The sequence below is a fragment of the Molossus molossus genome, unplaced genomic scaffold (genome assembly GCF_014108415.1).
Source record: "Molossus molossus isolate mMolMol1 unplaced genomic scaffold, mMolMol1.p scaffold_m16_p_13, whole genome shotgun sequence".
Classification (NCBI taxonomy): Eukaryota; Metazoa; Chordata; class Mammalia; order Chiroptera; family Molossidae; genus Molossus; species Molossus molossus.
Window position 1 is genome coordinate 72,049,646 of NW_023425348.1, and position 8,261 is coordinate 72,057,906.

Here is an 8,261-nt window from a genome sequence, read left to right on the forward strand (position 1 = left end):
ATCTATCACCATTTTACAAATGAAGAAACAGATTCATTAAGGTTATGTCACAGGTCTCAGGTCACACAGCCATAAGTGTCAGATTTGAATAGTTCCGCTCTTGGCCTTACCCCACACTGCTCACTACGTTCTTTCACTCTGAATAAATCGGAAAATTTGGAGTCTCTGGTCAGGCCCAATGATGACACTGCTAAAACCTCAGCCACCCTTACCTGCATCCCCTGGAAATTCCCTAACTTCTGCTTCCATGGACTCTTGCTCAGCGGCCTTGCTGGTGGTGTTTGCCTTTCCTCAGCCCCTCTCTAAAGACCCCTGCCCCTGTCCCCCTCCTGCCTTATTTCCACGGTCACAGGCTGAGGCAGCTATTCAGGTCTTCTCACAGAGTGACCTGCTTGGGGGTAGAAGTGTCCACCTCAGGGTAGACTCTGCTTCCAGTTTCCTTCCGGGCTTCAAGGGGGCAGCAGCTGTTTTATTTGATTTGTTTTTTTTTTTTTTTAAATTATAAGAGAAAATTTATTTAGAAAGTTACAGAGGTAGTATAAGTGAGCCAGCTGGGCTGTGAGGCTCAGGAAACAAGTTACAGAGGCCGAAGAAGGGCCCCTGGAGCTCAGGGGAGAGAAAGGCAAAGGTAACAAGGCTGGAGAGAAGAGGGGGAGGGCAAGGCACAGGAGCTCTGACAGGGAGAGCACCTGATTGGCCTTCTTCCAGGCCCCTCTCCCTGGAATTCTGACGGGGCTCCTGGAAGGCTCTGTCACCCCTCAACAGTGTCCTTTCCTTCCATATCCCACCCATTCTGGTACACTCTGTTTCTCTTTCCTCTCCAAGTGAGCCCTTGTTCCAATCATTAAGTATGAAAACTTAAAAGTGGAGGGGGAGGTATTTTTCAGTAGCTCCTTAGAGGACATTTCAGCTCTGTTGGCATAATATTAGCCTCATGCTGCTTCAACTGGAGTTGGCTGGCCTATTAAAAGTCACATCCCTTGAAATATGCAGCGGCGTGGTGGAGAAGCAGCAAGGTAAACCCGGAGAATATCCTAGGACACTCAATTTTCTGAGTGGGAAGTGATTTAAAAAACTTAATTTTATAACAAATATGGAGGTTTGTTGAATAGAATTTAAAATATTCACGAATGTTTGGGATAAAGCTTGTGACTTAGAGAGATTCCTAGTTCCTTGATGTTCTTACAGGCCTGTCCTTTCCCCTTCCTTTCTCCATCTCTTTCCTACCCTCAGACCATCTGAGCTCTGCATTCACTTTCCTCTATCTCAGAGATAGAAGCTGGAGCAGCACTGGCTTAAGACATCTTCTGTATGGTACTCAGGTGTTTATCTACTGATCTCTCCCAACTCCTGCATTCCCACCCCAAACATGTGCATTCTTAGAAGATGCCTTGCTTTGCCACTCATTTTAGGGTTCCTTGCCATGTACCCCAGAGCAAGGTCTGACCTTATTTCATGTTTGTATCACATTAGAACCAAATGCAGTGATGGCATTTAGTAAATGTTAAATAAATGTATGTATGGCCCTGGCCGGTTTGGCTCAGTGGTTAGAGCGTTGGCCTGCAGACCAATGAGTCAGTCACAGGTTGGATTCTGGCCAAGGGCACGTATCTCGGTGGCAATTCGTCCCCGGTCTTGGTCAGGGAATTCGTCCCCGGTCTTGGTCAGGGTTGTGCAGGAGGCAACCTGTCAATGTGTCCCTCTCACTTTGATATTTCTCTCTTTCTCCCTATCTCTCTCTTCCTCCTACTCTATCTGAAGGTAAATAGAAAAATATCCTCAGGTAAGGATTAAAAAAAATTTAAAATGAATGAATGAATGAATGAATGAATGAAAACTCGTTTGAAGTCTGAAATGGAAAGCTCTACCTCACCATTTAATTAAGTGCAAATTTAAATAAGGGATGCCAATTATCACCATTTCACTTGACAAAAATTTTGAGAGGATAAAAGAGAGTGTTAGTATAGTAGAGGCAGGCCATGTAAGGTACCTGGTGTTCTGTAAGCACTCTACAGCACTCAGTAGACTGGGGTGGGGAGGAAGAATAGCATGCTGATATTCATAGTGAAAACTGTACATTGGTACTACATTGCTGAGGGGTAGTTTGGCAATAATATTTTCAGGCTCTTGACTCAGTAATTTATCCTAAGGAAATGTTAAAATATATGTAAAAATATTTGTTGATGGCAGTATTATTTATAATGAGAAAACATGAAAATAATCAAGTATACAAAATGTGGTACTGGTGCCCGGCCAGTGTGGCTCAGTGGTTAAGCATTGACCCATGCACCAAGAGGCTGCTGGTTTGATTCCTGGTCAGGGCTCATGCCCAGGTTGTGGGCCAAATCCCCAGTGGAGGGCATGCAGGAGGCAGCCAATCGATGTTCTCTCTCATCAGTGTTTCTATCTCTCTCTCCCTCTCCCTTCCTCTCTCTCTCAATTCAATAAAGAAAAAAAAAATCCTGTATTCATAGATTATAAGATGTAATATTGTTAAGATGTCAATATTACCAAATTGATCTACAGATTTAATGCAATCTCTATCTCTATTTTTTGCAGAAATAGAAAAAAACACCCTAAAATTTATATAGAAATTTGAGGGATCCCAAATAGCTAAAACAATCTCAAAAAAGAACAGCAAAGTTGGAGGTCTCACACTTCCTGATTTCCAAACTTATTACAAAACTACAGTAATCACAACAGTGTGATACTGGCATAAAGACAGACATATAGACCAATGGAATAGAATAGAGAGCCCAGAAATAAACCCTATCATATATGGTCAAATGATTTTCAACAAGGGTGCCAACATCATTAAATGAGGAAAGGACAAATTTTTCAACAAATGAAGTTTGGAAAACTGGATATCCACGTGCAAAGAGTGAAGTTGAATCTCTGGCTCATACCATACACAAAAATCAACTCAAAATGGATCAAAGACCTGAATGAGGTGCTAAAACTATTAACCTTTTAGAAGAAAACAGGTGGAAAGCTTCATGACATTGAATTTGGCAGATTTATTATATATGAAACAAAAGCACAGGCAACAAAAATAAAAAATAACTTGGACTATGTTCAAACTAAAACCTTCTATGCATCAAAGGACACAATCAACAGTATATCCAGTTATATAGACCTCCTACAACTCAACAAAAATAAGAAAACCAAATAAATCTCCTGGCCAGTGTGGATCAATGGATTGAGCATCATCTCATGGACTGAGAGGTCCTGGTTCAATTCCCTGTCAGAGTACATGCCGGTTTGGGGCTTGATCCCCAGTGTGGGGCATGCAGGAGGCAGTTGGTCGATGTTTCTCTCTCATCAATGTTTCTATCTCTCTCTCCCTTCCTCTCTCTCTAAAAAAAATCAATAGAAATATATTAAAAGAAAATGAAATAACTCAATTTAAAAATGGGCAAAGGACTTGAAAAGACATTTCTCCAAAGAACATATACAAATACCTAACAATCACATGAACAAATGTCTAATATAACTAATTAATAGGAAAATGCAAATTAATTCCCCAATGAGTTAGCACCTCACACTTACTGAGATGGGTATTAAAAAAATAAAATAAAAATAAGTAAATCCTGGCAAGGATGAAGAGAAATTGCAACTCTTGTGGATTGCTGGCGGGAATGTAAAATGCTGCAGCTGCTATTAAAAACAGTATGATAGTTCCTCAAGATATAAAAGTAGAATGGCCCTGGCCGGTTTGGCTCAGCGGTTAGAGCGTCGGCCTGCGGTCCGGAGAGACCAGGGTTCGGTTCCCGCTAAGGGCATGTACCTCGGTTGCAGTTTGTCCCCGGCCCTGGTTGGTCGTGCGGGTGGCAGCCACTCGATGTGGCCCTTTCACATCGATGTTTCCCTCTCTCTCTCTTCCTCTCTCTCCCTCCCACTCTGTCTGTACAAAAAAAAATAAAAATAAAAATAAAAGTAGAATGATATGATCCAGCAATTCCACTTCCTGTTATATACACAAAAGAATTGAAAGCAACATCTTGAAGAGATATTTATATACTTATATTCACGATAGCCAAAGGTGGAAACAACTTTAGTGTCCATCAGTGGATGAATTGATAAAAAATGAAAAAATGTGGTATTTACTTACAATATTATTCACACTTAAAAAGGAAGAAATTTTTACACATGTTACAACATGGATTAATCTCAAGGACATCATAAATGAAATACTCCAGTCACAAAAAGGACAAATACTATATAATTCCATTTATAGAGGTATCCAGAGTAGTCAAATTTATTGAATAAATTAAAGTTTGATGAGTATTTTGTGAAAGGACCATTTAAGCAAAGCAGCCTCCCAATGCCAAAGGAGCTGAGAGGCCAAAGAATGAGGCAGACAAGTCCAGCTGGTCAGTTTAGAGTTTAATAGGGAGTTTACTGCCACACCTACTCCGCCTGGGGGAAAAAATAAAGCCAAGGGCAGATACAACAAGCATGAGCGTCAGACATTAATCCTTGTTTAGAGTGTGGCCTGTGAAAGTCCCAGTCATTAGTCCTCGTGCTGTTTTCTTCTGAAGTTCTTGTTGAATCCAATTGATTATAAAAAAAAATTGGAAGAGTATGACGAATTAAAGGAGCAAAAATCAGTAAGTCACTGAAACTTTAGTCTTTTCTAGACCACAAAGACTGCCTTGACAGGGAAGACAATTCTGTCTTTCTCTTCAGTCAGGAGGTCTGAAGACATTAGAATACCCAAGTATTTTGTGGATACTATGTAAATGTCTCATTCCCCAGTGCGTATGCAGACCATAAATGACTCCATCTCAAAGCTAATCTGCCATCCTGACATCTGGGTGACCCCAGATCCTTAACCCCCTTTTCTTGCCCCCCGGGTGAACTCTGGAATATGAGCTCTGGGCTGATGGCAGCATTCTCATTAATTCTCTGTCGGGGGCAAGGCACCGCTGATGTTCTTAACTCTGGTACCAAAGCCTTCTAGCACCTTGTTCCTTTAATCATCCACTGAGGGCACTCTGACTCCCAATTTAACCATCCTATCCTTTTAATTCAGCTAAAATAAAGTTGGTTTCCCCACTACTCCATCTTTTTATGTACACCACAAGCAAAATAGTGCAAAAATAAAGCAAAATTAAAAAATAAAAGCCTCATAATCTTACTATCTAACCATATTATTTTTATTTTTCCATGTGTTTTCCCTTTGTCTCATTTTGAAAATATAATTTAAAATAGTTGAATCAGCCCTGACAGGTGTGACTCAATGGGTAGAGCAGTGGCCCACTGACCAACGGGTCACGGGTTCAATTCCCAGTCTAGGGCATGTGCTTGGGTTACAGGTTCAATCCCGGCTCAGGTCGGGGTGGTTCAGGAGGAAACCAATCAATGTGTCTCTTTCACATTGATATCTCTCTCTCTTCCTCCCTCCCTTCCACGCTAAAAAAAAAAAAAAAATCAATGGAAAAATATCCTCGAGCCCTGGCCAGTTTGGCTCAGCGGTTAGAGCGTCAGCCTGCGGTCCAGAGAGACCCAGGTTCAGTTCCCGCTAAGGGCACATACTTCGGTTGCAGTTTGTCCCCGGCCATGGTTGGTCGTGCGGGTGGCAGCCACTTGATGTGTCCCTTCACGTCGATGTTTCTCCCTCTCTCTCCATTCCTCTCTCTCCCTCCCATTCTATCTGTACAAAAAATGGAAAAATATCCTCGGGTGAGGATAAAAAAGAAAAGAAAAGAAAAGAAAAATATCCTCGAGTAAGAGTAAAAAAAAGATTTAAAATAATAATAATAATAAAATTGTTGAATCATGGTGTATGTATACATATGTATCTTGGTTACTTCAAGTAACATTATCTCATAAGCTATTTTCCAAGTTGCTACATAGTTTCCATATTTACAATTTTTAGTGGTTGCAAATAATCCATATTTACTTGTGCCTTTTGCTGCTGTTGCTCATTTACACTGTTTGTTAACCTAGCATTCATAACTAGGGCTGCAGTCTCATACACTTACAATTTTTTTTTCTCCTAGGATATATTGCCAAGAGCGAGCAGAATTACTGGGTCAAAGGGTATAAACATTTAAAGAACTCTCAATGTATTTTGCCAAACTGTGAAAGGGTTGTCCCAATTTATAACGCCAGAGGTTAGATTTTTTTTTCTTAAGAAAAAAGAGAACAAAGAATAAAATCGAACACATGAAACTAGAGTCATTTACAAAATAATTTCCTGATTCCATTTTAAAGAAACTCTACCCATTAATGTTTTTAGCTAGGCTACAGCCTCAGCTCGTCTTTATAGCCTATTTGACCTCTATGTCACACTTAAATTTTAGCCTGAGTTAGGACTTGCTTGATGCTAGGTATGGACTCTGATGTAATCTTTTTGTTACTTATACTGAAAACTGATTTTTAAAATAATTTTATAACTAAAAGACTCATCTTTTCCTCTTATATCCTTACTCTCTTATTCAGATGTTCTAGTTTTTGGTCTGACTCTAGCCCTTTTAATGCACCAAGGGATAAGCAAGGATTTAATTTGACCCGGCCACCACTGCCATGGCCTAAGTTAGCTGTTCAAAGATATTTGAGAGTAGAATTAACTGGCCTTGGTGATTAACTATCTAATTCCCCTTCTCTTTAAGGGTGAAAAGAGGCAGGTCTGAAGTTAAAAAACAGATTACCTGGTTCAGACTGGGTTGGTTATGCCTCGAGGTAACACAAGAGCAGGAGCAGTAAAAGCCAGGATTTCAGTATATGAAGCAACAATAATGTTACTTAACAAACTACCCCAAAAGCTCAGTGGTTAAATCCCCGATCATTGTTCTTCCTCCTCCCTTCTCTTCTTTCCCTCCTCTTCCTGAAGCTGTTAGGTAGGGCTGAGCAAGGTGACACCTATGCCTGGCTGAGTTGGGGAAGCCATGGCTGCCAGAGCAGGGTCTAACCAAGGTGGCTGCTGAAGCCCGAGGGTGAAGGAGATGTCTGCTTTGGGGTTGGCCTCGTTGGGGAGTCAAAGACTGAGTAGGGCAAGAACTTCTTTAAAAAAATTTTTTCTTTTCTTTTTTTAAAATCTTTATTGTTGAATGTATTACAGATGTTCGTCATTTTTCCCCCATTGACCCTCTCCTCCCACTCCCACCCCCTCCCGCCTTTTCCCACACTACTGTCTGTGTCCATTGGTTATGCATATAAGTTTTTTGGTTTATTTCTTCCCACCCCCAACCCCTTTCCCTTTGAGGTTTGTCAGTCTAGCAATAAATTTGTACTTCTTAATCCCTTCACCATTTTCACCCATTCCCCCAACCCCCCTCCCATCTGGCAACCAACAAAATGTTCTCTGTATCTATGAGAATGTTTCTGTTCTGCCTGTTCATTTTGTTTGTAGATTCCATTGTCGATAGATATTTATTCATTGCCGTTTTGTTTGTTCATATATTTTATCTTTTTCTTCAAAAAGACCCTTCATCATTTCATATAATAATGGTTTCATGTGATGAATTCCTTTAGCTTTTCCTTGTCTGGGAAACTCTTTCTATGGCCATCGATTCTAAATGACAGCTTTGCAGGATAGAGTAATCTTGGTTGTAGATTCTCGCTTTTCATCACTCTGAATATTTCTTGCCGCTCCCTTCTGGCCTGCAAAGTTTCTTTTGAGAAATCAACTGACAGCCTTATGGGAACTCCCTTGTAGGTAACTAGCTGCCTTTCTCTTGCTGCTTTTAAGATTCTCTCTTTGTCTTGAACCTTTTGCATTTCGATGATGATGTGTCTTGGTGTGGGCCTCTTGGGGTTCATCTTGTTTGGGACTCTCTGTGCTTCCTGGACTTGTATGTCTGTTTCCTTCACCAAGTTAGGGAAGTTTTCTGCCATTATTGTTTCAAACAGGTTTTCAATTTCTTGTTCTCTCTCTTCTCCTTCTGGCACCCCCAAGATGGGAATGTTGGCACACTTGAAATTGTCCCAGAGGCTCCTTACACTCTCCTCATTTTTTTGGATTCTTTTTTTTTTTTTTTTTTTTTGCTGTTCTGATAGGGTGTTTTTGTTTCCTTATATTCCAAATCAATGGTTTGCTTCTTGGATTTACGTACTCTACTATTGAATCTGTGTAAATTATTCTTTATTTCAGGTAATGCCTCCTTCATTTATGACTGTGCATCCTTCATTTCTGACTGGTCCTTTTTTATGCTCTTGAGGCCCTTACTAAGTTCACTGAGGTTCTCACTAAGTTCATTGAGCATTCTTATAAGCAGTGTTTTGAACTCAGCATCTGTTAGGTTGCTTATCTCCAT